Consider the following 14,546-nt stretch of genomic DNA (forward strand, 5'->3'; position numbering starts at 1 on the left):
ATTCCCTCCTTATTGGCTGTGGGCACCACCATCTTTGCGATGGTGTGAGTGTCAATTAGCATATTCCCTCTTTATTAGATTGCCAAGTAATATATATACAAGAGCCAAGTAATTCAGGAAGGGATTGAGGGAAATATGATCTGTAGGTCAGGGAGCATAAAGGGACAATTTTATTAGGTAGAATGGTTTCTCAGTGTATCCACTCTTTTCTCATGTGATGTGTATAAAAGATATACACTGTAATACTTACCATTGTGCAGTACAGTGTAGAGGATAAAAAGTGCACCATATAGAGATGGCATTGTAAAGAAAGTATTTCAATTAGTTGATGACAAATGAGTCCACCATTCATAAATGTCCCCTTAAGAGGCTGATGAAGGAGCTATGATAAAGCGATTCCAGATTCTGTCTGCCAGAGTTGAAAAATAAAGGCAGATATTACAGTGGAGTAGCAAAGGGTTCTTCCCCTTGGACTGTACAATAGAAAACCATCAACACCATCCAGCATAGTGGATGAAGTTAATGGTGAAGGACCAGTGTCTGGCTGGGAAGTTGCCATAGAAAAGTACAACTGCGAAGATGGGTGTAAAAACTGATCATTTGAAAAGGAAACTGAAATCTTATTTTCCTTTTCATATTTTTCCAGGACAAATGACTGAATAGACCCAGTGAGATCATGGAGAGGTTAAGAGACTTGAAACACTTATCTTTAAGGAGGGCACATACTGACTACAAATATCTCATCTAGAAGACTAGAGACTCCTGGGCCTTTATAATATTTATTTACTTGAACAGCTTTAGTTAAAGAGAGTTTAATTTTATTAGATTTGATTAATTTATGTTGACTCATAGCATCTTAGGAAAAAAATTATAAATAAGAGTTATAGGATTGTAATTTAAATTCGGCCTAATCCAGCGCCATAAGAATCAACCTGAGATTCAAGTGAGGGCAACATACTTTGAAATCTATAGGCCATTAGGAGGTCTCAGTGGGCTGACCTTATTGACGGTAAACTTCTACAGGGACTCTGGTGACTTTACATAGAGATTACTTAACATTGAATAAGTAGATGTAGGGGACAAATCAGTGTCAAATTGGGAGTTAGTGTAAGAGTTTGAAGTTTGTAGAAAGTAACATGATGATCCTAGAAGTTATGTGGATTTAGGAGGACCTCACAGGAGCAGTGAGATTGAGAAAGATACTAAATCTTTATGAACCAAAGTAATTAATATGGACCGTCTTTATTGACTATTCATCCAGCATCAAATTAAAATAACTCACTACTTTGGTCCTCTGCTTCTTCTAGTCTACTGTTGAAGCCTTCCATGGTGTTTTTTTTTTTTGTTTGTTTGTTTTTTCCCCATGGTGTTTTTGATTGTAGCTATATCATTTTTCATTTCTTCCTAATTTTTGGATTGGTTGTTGATTTTTTCATCCATCGGTGTATGAACTGTATGACCATTACTCTGAATTCTTTTTCTGTCATGTTGCATGCTTCCATTTCACTTACTTCCTTTCTTGGCAATTCCTCCTTTTCTTTCCTCTGGGGATTGCTTCGTTGTCTCCCCATTCTGACTATCACCAGAAGGTTCAAATGTCAAGTTGAGGGGGCCTGGGCTGTGTGCAGTGGGAGTTTTGCACCCCCCAAGTGTCACTGAAGAGCTCTGACACCAAGACGTGTGGTTGCTGTGGGTTGGTGGAAGCCACGCTCACCCTGGGTCAGAGTCACAGGCACTTAGTGTGGCCTCGTGTGTACACCTAGAATCAGGGACTTAGTGAGGCCTGCGCCATGTTGAAACAGAGGACCCACTGACATGTGCCAAAAATCAAAGTCCCCTATTGTGTGTCAGGAGTCAGAGGCTCCCGGTGTTCATGCTGAGAATTGAGTATCAGAGTCTATGTTGCTTGGTGCTACCTCACACTGAGAATCAGGGTCCCTGTGTGCACATGCGCCAAGAATTGGAGTCACTGGCTCTTAGTGTGAATGTACTGGGAATCAGGGATCCTAAGCACATGCAATGAGGAACAGAGTCTAGTCACTGGTGCTCATTGCTGCCTCTTGCGTGGAGATTCAGGGGCCCTGATCTGCTTGGGAGACCGGGGTGCTCAGTTGCACTGTGTTGGCAGGAGGTCCACTTCTGCCCTGTGGTAAACAGCCTTCTGTGTGCGCTTAACAAAATAAAAAAAATGGGCAACTGATCTAAATAGACACTTTTTGAAAGAAGACAGAAGGAAGGCCAAGAGACATATGAAAACTTGCTCAAAGTCACTAATCATCAGAGAGATGCAAATCAAAACAACAATGCGGTACCATCTTACACCTGTCAGATGGTTATCATCAACAAATCAACAAACGACAAGTGTTGGTGAGGATGTGGAGAAAAAGGAACTCTTTTGCACTGCTGGTGGGAATGCAGACTGGTGCAGCCACTGTGGAGAACAGTATGGAGTTTCCTCAAAAAACTAAAAATGGAACTCCCATCTGACCCAGTGATCCCACTTCTAGGAATATATCCCAAGAAACTAGAAACACGAATCAGAAAGGATATATGCACCCCTATGTTCATAGCAGCACAATTCACCATAGCTAAGATTTGGAAACAGCCTAAATGCCCATCAGCAGATGAGTGGATTAAAAAACTGTGGTACATCTACACAATGGAATACTACGCTGCAGTAAAAAAGAAGGAGTTCCTACCATTTGCAACAACATGGATGGAATTAGAGAACATTATGCTAAGTGAAATAAGCCAGGCAGAGAAAGATAAATATCACATGATCTCACTCATTTGTGGAATATAATGAACGGCATAGACTGATGAACAAGAACAGACCCAGAGACAGAAATGTTGATCAGAACCTCAAACCTCAGGGAAGGAGGGGGTCAGTGGGAGTAAGGGAGAGAGATCAACCAAGGGACTTGCGTACATGCATATGAGCCTAATCAATGGACACAGACAACAAGGGGGTGGGGCATGAGTGAGGAGTGGGGGGTAATGGGGGATTAAGGACACATATGTAAAAAAAATAATAAAAATAATAAAAAAATAAAAAAATAGAAAAGAAATTGTGAGGTAACCAGAACCCCAAGGACGCCTAAGAACGTCTTTCTTGCCATGCTAACAGTCATAAGCTGTACGGTAATATTACCTGGGGAAAATGGGGAAGTATTTTGAACTTATATTCCTGACCCTTCATGGGTAAGAGCCCTTACATGGGCTGATCCCCCACCTAATGTAGTCACCAATAATACCAAACACCTTGGTCATCCAGGAGGACCATGGGTGGGGCAAGGAAGTATAATTAAACAGGGGTGGCCACCCAGCTTCCCTTCTGTATGACACAAAATCAAACCACTGCTCCTTTGTGTGTAAAATTAAAGAGAGGTTTCTGGCTTGCATGGACACCAAAGGAAGGGACTATCACTACTTGCTCCTGGGAGAGGTGCAGAAAATGTAACTAAGACCTTGTCTATACAAAAAGAAATTGACAACCAGTTTGAAATGGAATTGCCATGGCCTAGAGTAAAGAATATCCTTACATGATATTATTCTACAATGTCATTATAATTTTTCCCAGATTTGTATTACCCCCATTACCTATAATAGTACCTCACACCCTTGGGAATAAATAAAAAATCATCTTTTTGGTGCTTGGAGACAAAGGTAACACATCTCTTGATATTTTAGAATTACAACAGCATAATGAACAATTATCCCAAACAAACTTACAAACTAATTCTTTGAATGTCTGGCAGCAATTTAAAAAGAACATGAAAGGATTTAATCCCTTCCACTGTGTAGAGAGCCCCCTGGGAAGGCACCTGAGCATTCTATATTGGCCCCTCTTGCCCTTTTGGCCAAGAGGGACCCTCTTCTCACAATCCAATTGCCCACAGCTGTTGCCTGTGCTTTCTGTTCATGCTGAGGTTGAAGCCTCGTGGTGGCTGGTACTATGGATCTGATTCTCACCCAGTGGGGTGAGCTGGGCCCTCCCTGGAGAAGAAACCTGGGTTCCCCAAGATATGTGATTAGTGCCGGGGCCACGCCAGCAGGCGAGGGGGTCCCAAGGAATGTGCTAGGCATGGAGGCCATGGGGGCATAGGCTACCAAGGAGACAGAACTGAACCTCACATCACACTGCTTGGCCCCGGAGGATGGCTGGTTAGCCAGAGACGGGTAAGATTCCTCAGGGAAGGAACAACCTAAGACAGGCACAGTCGCAGAGGGGCCATCAGGAGAGAACTTGGGGGCAACAGATGTGGGGCACAGACCCTCACCCCCTCAACTTTGCAGGGGCCTGAACCCTCACCCCTTCTGAGGGAGGTCTCCTGCCCCCATGGCTGCTTCGCTTCCCATGTCCAGCTCAAATCGGGACCCAGGTAACAGACAGAGACTTGGCTGACAGCAGCTGCCCTCTCACTGCAACAAGACTTGTTTGAGTTGTCTTGTACCCATGGTGTGGGGAAGTGGGTTTTTGATATCTAAATCCAACCTAGTGCCAGGAATGCTCAGGGCCTACTCAAGAAGGCAAATAATCCTTTCCACTAATATTTACAGGGTAAAATAAGATTGTTGTTAGAGTATTAAATTTGACAGTAAAATAGTAGTCAAGTTCTCAGACTAATTTAAATTGGCTAAGTGAAATACGCGAATATTCTAGAAAAAATAATGGTACTGGACAAAAAGCTGTTCCTAAAGTGTTAACTAAAATTTTTATTGGTAGTTGGTCTCATGGTAAAATTGTGTAACATGTAATTAACCTAAAACAGTCATATTTTAGTGCAAAAAAAATTAAAATTTAAAAGCTATCAAGACTACATTATAAAATTTCCAAAAGCCTCCTAATATTTAAATAAAAAAGGGGGGGTAGTAGAAGAATATCATGTAAGGAAAAATATACTGTAAGTAAGTTACATCTAGAAAATTTTTTTTAAAATATATTTTATTGATTTTTTTACAGAGAGGAAGAGAGAGGGATAGAGAGTTAGAAACATCGATGAGAGAGAAACATCGATCAGCTGCCTCCTGCACACCTTCTACTGGGGATGTGCCCGCAACCAAGGTACATGCCCTTGACCGGAATCGAACCTGGGACCTTCAGTCCACAGGTCGACGCTCTATCCACCGAGCCAAACCGGTTTCGGCTAGAAAATTTTTACTTTAGAAAATTAACTTTCATTTGTAATGCTAACAGTAAGACACCCATGAAAAACACACATGGTGTCAAAATAAGCCAAAGGAAAATCATTTGGGCAAAAAATGAAAAAGGATCCCAAGTCAAATTTATAGAAAAGATTCCTTTATTAACTTTTGGTCGAGAATATGTTTGTAAATTTTCAGAAAACAACTCCAAGACCATGTGGATTCCTGCAACAGAGTGGAATTGACAGGACTGCTCCAGCCATGAAGACAGAAGAGAAACAGTCCAGAGATGGAAGATGCTGACGACGCCTTGCCATACTAGCAGTCAGCAGCTGTGCGTCGCAGCAGGTTGCCCAGGACCAAACCAGAGAGGGTCAGACCTGTATTACCACAATTTGTTCACCATCCAGAACTGAAATATCATTGCTGACATGTACACATAAGGAACTGTTTGACATTGAAATTGGGACTCAAAAGAACTGTTGGCCCAGAAAGAAACTCACTACAGACTGATTCATTTGCCTCTCAGCATAACCATTATTGCTTGTCTCATTTTCGGTTCTTATAAGTGTATTTCTAGTATCACATGATCTCACTCATCTAGGGGAAATAATGAACATAAACAAATGAACAAAAACAGACCCGGAGACAGGGAAGCATTGATCAGACTGTCAAACCTCAGAGGGAAGGAAGGGGAGAGTGGGGGTAAGGGGGAGAGATCAACCAAAGGACTTGTATGCATGCATATAAGCCTAACCAATGGTCACGGACAACAGGGGGTTGCGGGCATGCATGGGGAGGGGTTTGGGATGGGAATGGGGGGATGAGGACAAATATGTGATACCTTAATCAATAAAGAAATTAATTTTAAAAAAAAGAAAAGAAAATAGGGGACAGAAAAAAAATAAACTGGTTTAGTTTTTTAAAAATATTTAATCCTGAAGCATTCAATATAAAGAAGTACACAGGAAATGATATACCAGAGATGCATATGACTGTGTTTGAAAAGTATCAGCTCTTAATATTTTTTAAAATATGTCTTTATTGATTTCAGAGAGAGGATGGGAAAGGGAAAGAAAGACAGAAAAATTGATGAGGTAGAAACATTGATCAGCTGCCTCCTGCAGGCTCCCTAACGAGGATCAAGCCTAAAACCTGGGCATGTGTTGTGACCGGGAATCAAACTTTCGACTCCCCAGTGCATAGAGTGATGCTCAATCCTCTGAGCCACACTGGCTGGGCAGAGCTCTTTGACATATTTGCTTTGAGTCATATTTTAAAGAGCTAAACATTTCTGCAAACATAAGCCCCAAAACAATTTGAGTACAAAATATGATTCAGAATATTTTCTATTATACCAGACTTAGAGTTAAAATGACTACAAAATTACTATATAATGTTCATGGATTTATAAATATGTGCTAAACTACCAAAATGTTCATGGGAATTATCTAAGTAAATAAGAAATAATGCTAATATATAAAGCTGGGTGATGACTGTGTCAGGTCCAGTTTCCTGGAAAAATAATTTCAGACAGTGATTTATGGACCCTTGAGAACAATTCCTAAAAGAAGTGAGGAAAGAAGGATAGAACAAAAGGAAAGATAAACTGCAACTCAGTTACAACGGGGCACCCTCTGATGGTCCTTAAAGAGCTGAAAGACAGGTTTCCCAAACTGACATAAAGGTGTTGAATATTGAAACTTTTGCATTGTCTGGTAATAGGTTTAGGCTGACCCTTTGAAGAAGGTGAAAGTTTTGGCAAGTCAACTTAGCCAAGAGCAATTCCTGGAGTGATACACAGCTCTGAGTCCTGGCTGCCAGCACGGTCAGCAGTGGGGGGATGTGTGAGCGCCTTGGTTCTGCAGGCGGATCTGTGTAGTGTACCACAGCATCCACTATGTGATGCGCCCTGTGCCATTTTAGTATCGTCTATTGGTATCTTGGCATTAAGGGGAAAAATAAAGAGAATAAACATAAAAAAATAACCTTCTGATTCCTAGTAAAAGTACTTCCCGAAGTGTTCCTCCAACACATACACACACCACATGCAATATAAGCCCCAGCTGTAATATAAAGTCACTTACAATTTTATTTTCTGTTTTCTCTGTGTTTAGCAACTGAAGATTATCTTCTCTGTCTTTCTCTCCTAGGTTTTGGAATGCCTTGTTATGTCTTTTTACAAAAGTACAATTTATTCAGCATTTTTAGGTTTTTGTTACAGAACTTTAGTTGGCCTTCTTGCAGGAACGTGGCTTTGCCCCTTCAAAGTGTCAATTCTGAAGTGATTCTAAAAAAATTACCTTAACCACACTATTGGATATAGTATTCTTTTCTTCAGTCATCTACATTTTTCCTCCCTCTGCTCCAGTATAAAAAGTTTCAATTCCATAAACAATTGCAAAATCCATTTTGCTTTTTGTTTTCTTAGTTAGACCATATGGTACATATACTTGCTAAATCAGGGTCAGAAAACTATTGCCCAAGGGACAAAACTGGACTACTGTCTGTCTTTGTCACCCAATGATGTACCTTCGTTTACATATTGCCTGTGGTAGCTTTGCCCTTTAGCGGCAGAGCTGACAGTGAGGACAAAAGCCTCAAGGATCACCACCTGGTCCTTTATAGAGAAAGTTTGCTAACCCTGCTTTAAAAGCATTGACCGTTTTTACATTTGCTTTGAGAAAATCCGTATGTGGGGATAATATGCCTGGCCACTTGACCTGTGTTTACTGTTTTCAAACAGAAACTTACAATTTAATAAAGCCAGTTGTCAGGGGCAATGCTTTCTTACAACTCTGTAAGGAAAATCCTAAGTGTAAAAGGCTCCTATGGTAAAGCCATATCTTGGTCTAAAATATGTCTCAGCCACAACAGGAAACAAGTTGGTGTTCAGATATGCTTTTACAGCTTGTAGCAATCAAACCTTACTGACAACTGCCCGGTCAGTGTGGCTCAGTGGTTGAGGGTAGACCTATGAACCAGGAGGTCACGGTTCAATTCCTGGTCAGGGTGGATGCCCGGGTTTCATGCTGAATCCTCAGTAAGGGGCATGCAGAAGGCAGCTGATCCATGGTTCTTTCTCATCATCCATGTTTCTATCTCTCCCTCTTCCTTTCTCTCTGAAATCAATAAAAGTATATTTAAAGAAAAAGATTACTGATGACTTGGGCAATAAACAGAAGTGGTCTACATAAGTATATAAACATGTATGTACACAAAACAGTCCTGATATTATTTCCTCTGTATGAGCTGGCTGCTTGCCTTCTGCAAGGACATATCCCATGGGAATGTCACCCAGAACATCTTGTTTGGTGCTGATAAGTATTTGTCTTTGTACCTTTTACTAATAATCTTCACATTGTTCTTTATAACCTCTAATAAAGTCTAGTTTGAGAAATATCATCAGCACACAAAATCTGAATAAGGCAGGCAACTTTTATAATTTGATATAGACATATTAGATATACATATACATATTTGAAAATATACATATAAATATAGATATGGAGCCCTGGCTGGTTTGGCTCAGTGGATAGAGCGTCGGCCTGCGGACTCAAAGGTCCCAGGTTTAATTCCAGTCAAGGGCATGTACCTTGGTTGTGGGCACATCCCCTGTGGGAGGTGTGCAGGAGACAGCTGATAAATGTTTCTCTCTCGTTGATGTTTCTAACTCTCTATCCCTCTCTCTTCCTCTCTGTAAAAAATCAATAAAATATATACTTCAAAAAATATATAGATATGGATATGAGACTGGAGATGCATATACACATACATATTCTTCTGCATCTTTCTAGTTACATAATTCTCCCTCTTTATTGATGTTGACCTTTTCATGGGTTTTATGCCAGTTTTTTTGTTAAATGAGTACTCTGAATAAAAGGATCTTCATCCAGATCACTTAAGTGTTTGTCCATATATAGGGTGGACTCATACTTATTTTTTTCCTTGTAGTACTGCTTGGTTTCTAATAGTATCCTTTGATCAGAACTTAACCTCAACAGTTGGTTGGTGCAAATTGACATGGTGAATTCTGAGGTCCAAAACTGTGCTGCAGGAGCAGGCTATGTGGGCTGCTTAGCTAGGGCATTTGTCTCCACTCTGGTTTGCTTGTTGAAAAAGTCTCTGAGCTGTGATGATTTCTCTATATGACTTTTTTGCTTGAACAGGAACAGCATCTCTTCTGGTCAATTGCTGCCACAACAGAAGAGAGACTCTCTCCATCCTAGGACTGCTTCCTGTGGCTGAGGATGCAGCTGGAACCCTCACTGTCCCCAAACAAGGACTCACCAGTATTACCCATCAGCAGTGCCAAGAGGGATTTCAAGTACTATTTCTTCCACCTGCCCTCTTGCCTATCTAGATGAAAAACCATAACCAGATTCTTGAGAATTTCCTGTACATAGTTCCTGGTAAGTGTGAGGTGCAAGTTAGCCCCTGGTTAAAGTTCTCTCTCTATTAGACCTCTTCTATATGTAGGGAAATTGTTTGAAGTCTTGGCATATACAGTACATCCAGTGATGATATAAAATTTTTCCTTTAGCTTTAAGTATAATTTAATGGTGAGAGTGTAGGGAAACAGGTGGTTAGATGCTTTGTTTATACTTTCATCCTATAATATAGACTTTAATTGTGAGATTTCCTCCACTATCTGCCTTGTAAGCCAGTAATTTTCAAAGCATCATCTCAAATGGGAACACAAAATTAAACTCTCACAAGATACATTTTGGTAAAAGAAACACATTAATAAAAGAAAAGAAGGGAAAAAAAATTAGAGCCTCCGTTTAATTTTTACTGATTATATATGGTGGTCCCTTTTAGACAATCAGTTTGTGGGTTTATAGTTGGAATATATGATGGACTGGGAGAAATAAATAGAAAACATATCTTCTTGTGATTCAGCAGTATCTCTAGTTATTTTAGCAATTTATATTTTTTTATTTTTTGTTCTCTTAATTTCTTGGAGGGACAAATAACTCATTCATGCTCTTTTACATCAATTTTAATAACTATATTTTATAGTATATTTATAGAATAAACAGTTTATCCTCCATAGTCTCAATATTCAGATGCTTGCTCTGGCTTACACAGAGCTGTTATTTTTCATTCAGTAGATCTGGGTGATGCAGATGAGCGAAACTTATCTACAAACATCCAACCAGCACTTATCAAGAAACAAAAATATTCTGACCTACTCAATGTACACCTGAAACCTGAGTGGACACATCCTTTTAGTTCTGAGGTAAAATTTAAAAATGATACTATTGATGATTGTAATCGCTGAATTCTACTTCTTAAGCATTTTCTGTGAGCCAGCACCACACTATATTTTATGCCATCTTTAATTTACCTTGTTAGATAATGTTTGTCTTCTCTGCCTTCAAAGGAAAGAATGGGGATTTAGAGAGCTTTTAATGACTCATCTAATGTCACTTACTGGAAAATAGCGGAATTAACATTTCAATCAAGGTCTGCCATACTCCAAATCCCAAACTCTTAACCACTTAGGTACATGATCTTATTCAATTGAAATATGCTTACATTTACTACCGAGAGATTTCCTTCCAGCTTTTCAGGCATCAGCTCCCCTGTAAATACCAAGACAGCTATCATTTCTCCACAGTGCAATCACATGAGACACCCACAGTGTCCGAACCTGGCCATTCGAGAAGGATCATATCTCATATATGAGTCACATTTTCTATTGTTGGCATTCAATTTCATCTCCTTTTCTGCCATTTATCAAAAAGCTTTCAGAATTTCATACTGTACAATGCCATATAAGTGCCATTTGACTTTAAAACTCCTAATTGCCCTTCAGATGGTATTCATCTGCAAGCATGGCCTTTGCTTAGAAACAATGTCAGGCAGGCATTGGATGCCCCCATTACCTAGGAGCTCAGTTCCGATTTTCAATTTACCATTTGGTAAAATGTAATAGATGGACCGAACTTCAGTGTCAAGGGCACATTTGAGCACTGGCCCCGTAAAGTAGCCTGCTTCTTTAAGACTTCAGTCACTGCAATTTAGAAATGCCACTTTGCTCAATGTTTGCAGGCATGGAGTAGTAGGCTAGGGGAGTTCACTCTACCTAGAGATGGGGAACTTAGAGCAGCTTTCATCTAATAGGATCAAATGATGAAAAGGAGAAGAGCAGTCTTGTCTTGAAATGTTTACTACAAGCCTTAGAGCTGGACAAGTCTGACTATAAAACAACTAGAAGACACCGCACATTTTGAGTCCTCCATGGGCAGGTGACTAGAACTGCTGGTTCTAAAAGCATGAGCTTCCTTGAGAAACTTGAAGAGAAGCCTGCGCAGTGCTCATGCAGAAAAGCAGCATGAACTTGTGCTTTGTTAGAACTGTTAATTTCTTAAGACCCATTATTCTTTCTAGGAAATGATTCTCATTTTAAGGCATGCAAAATGGAACCAATAAGTGTGGATGGCTACATCTTTCTTTTCTTTTTGGTCAGGTCTATTGTGTTGCAATTTACATAATAAAATTTACCTTTGCACACAATCCTAATTTGGTAAGTTTTGACAAATATATACAGTCATTTAAACACCACCACCATAGTAAAAATATAAGCTACTGCTTTCACCCACTTCCTGAAAATGGAGCATGTTTAAAAAGAAAAAAACTTTTGTAAGCCAAAATGGTGCAAAGTGAAGAAGCAATTATCATTAATCTATGTGGAAATAATTTTTAGCCTCCTGGACCCAAAATTCAATGCACACACAATGTCTTTCATTCACTGTGATCAAAATAATTATGCTCACTTTTATGCTAAACATGAAACCCTTAAGGAGCTCCCTTAGGCCTTTCTGATAATGTCGGACCCATCTTGCTAACAGATGCACAAAATGAATGGAAATAAAGTGCAGATGCTCACAGACAACAGCTCAACGTGCTGGCGGCTTGATGCTGAGTGAGGTTCCCAGAGAAGGAGCTGGCCCCCCTTTCACTGCTCCTGGTGCTGCCTCTGTACAGGCCGCTGCAAAACAGACACTGAGCGCTGTTTGTGCTTTTTGCCTTTTGTTGGAAAAGAGAAAATCCTTTTTAGATCTCTTTTAGTTAGTAAAAACAGGTTCTCATGTAGGGCAAGCAAAGTGGCTAAAGCGTAAACGTTAAAATTCAGCAGAATACCTGCATCACCATCACCCCCTAAGCTTGCCTCCTTTCTTTTTTAGTCAGTTCCTTTCACCAATCTCTGGTTCATAGCAAACATTGTTCTGATGTCTCTTCCAATAGTTTGATCTTTTCCATAATGCTATTTAAATGGAATTACATAATATGTACCTTTGTGCAAGACTTGAGATTCACCCATGTTTATGCATGTATGTTATTGCTGAGCAGTTTCATTATATTGTATCACCATTTGTTTATCCATTAACCAGTTGATGGACATTGGAGTTTTTATCAGTTTGGGGCTATTATAAGTAAAGCTACAGTAAACATTCTAGTAATTTTAGTACAGGTTTTGTGTGGCCCTATATTCTACATTTCTAACAGGTCGTTTGTTGGGTTGTATGAGTTTTTTAAGACCCTGCTTCCCCTGAATATCCACGAAGATAAATGGCACGAATGAATCCAAATGAACCAAGGATGATTCAGCGTAGGATGGAAAGGCTGAGTATTCCTGAGACATCTCTTCCTTCTGCATTCAAATGTTTTGCTCTGGACCGAGTTTTGTTTGACTGGCAGGTGAATCAGCTCCCAAACATAGGAGTCATAATCTCAGCTGTCACAATTCAGCCACCCTCTTCCTTACCCCTCACCAGGGACGTGGGTTCTTTCTTTAGTAGTCCTTAAAATTACCCCTTTCATGAGAATCATATTTATTGGTGATTTCAATGGGACATAGTCAGCCCCGCAAATGAAAAATCCATTTTTCAAATTAATGCTCTCTAAGCTTTTACCTAGGAATTGCTGATGCAAAGGGCAGGTGCAGTTCTTATCTTAATAGATTCCTTTTACCTTGGAGCCTCACCATACTTAGTGCTTGAGTCCCTAAGTATTGGCAGGGAAATAGCACCAGGTGTTAGACCTGTGGAGTTGGACAAGACCTCGGTTCCCTTGAGTTTTGGCTAAGGAAGAATTTAGAGCCAGTATTCACATACAAGCAAAAGTTTATTTAGAAAGCCACAGAGATAGAAGTGAGCCACAGAAGTAGAAGAAATGGATTCAGGAAACAAGTTACAGAGGCAAAAGAGGGGCCTTTAGACCTAAGGAGAAAGAGAGGCAAGGAAAATGCGTTTGCAGTAAAGGGGTGGGGAAAGAGAGAGAAAGCCACCTAACAGGCTTATCTTTATATGAAACAAGAGGCCCAGTGCACAGGGGTTGGGGGGGGGGGGTGTCCCTCAGCCCAGCCTGCACCCTCTCCAATCTGGGACCCCTCAAGGGATGTCTGACTGCCTGTTTAGGCCCGATCCTACATGGATCGGGCCTAAACGGTCAGTTGGACATCCCTCTCACAATCCAGGATTGCTGGCTTCCAACTGCTTGCCTGCCTGCCTTCCTTATTGCCCCTAACTGCTTCTGCCTGCCAGCCTTATCACCCCCTAACCACTCCCCTGACAGCCTGATTGATGCCTAACTGCTCCCCTGCCAGCCTGTTTGCCCCTAACTGCCCTCCCCTGCAGGCCTGGTCACCCCTAACTGCCCTCCTCTGCTGGCCTGGTCACCCCTAACTGCCCTCCCTTGCAGACCTGGTCCCTCCCAACTGCCCTCCCTTGCTGGCTATCTTGTGGCAGCCATCTTGGGTCCACATGGGGGCAGCCATCTTTGACCACATGGGGACAGCCATCTTGTGTGTTGGAGTGATGGTCAATTTGCATATTACTCTTTTATTAGATAGGATAGAGGCCTGGTGCACGGGTGGGGGCCAGCTGGTTTGCCCTGAAGGGTGTCCTGGATCAGGGTGGGGGTTCCCTTGGGGTGTGGGGTGGCCTGGATGAGGGGCCTGTGGTGGTTTGCAGGACGGCCACAACCCCAGCGACCCAAGCAGAGGCCCTGGTATCTGGGATTTATTTATCTTCTATAACTGAAACTTTGTAGCCTTGAGCAGAGCCAACCTTCCTGCTCACTCCGTGGCCGCAGCCATTTTTGTTGGGATTTATTTATCTTCTATAATTGAAACTTTGTAGCCTTGAGTGGAGGCCTGGGCTGGCCAGGGTATGCAGGAAGCTTGGCTTCCTCTATTGCCGGGGAAACCCAAGCCTCCTGCTCGCTCTGTGGCCACAGCAATCTTGGTTGGGTTAATTTGCATACTCGCTCCTGATTGGCTGGTGGGCGTGGCTTGTGGGTGTAGCAGAGGTATTGTCAATTTGCATATTACTCTTTTATTAGATAGGATTGCCAAATGATCTTCCCAGGTTGCTATGCCATTTGCATTTGCA

The sequence above is a fragment of the Plecotus auritus genome (genome assembly GCF_963455305.1).
Source record: "Plecotus auritus genome assembly, chromosome: 9".
NCBI classification, from domain to species: domain Eukaryota; kingdom Metazoa; phylum Chordata; class Mammalia; order Chiroptera; family Vespertilionidae; genus Plecotus; species Plecotus auritus.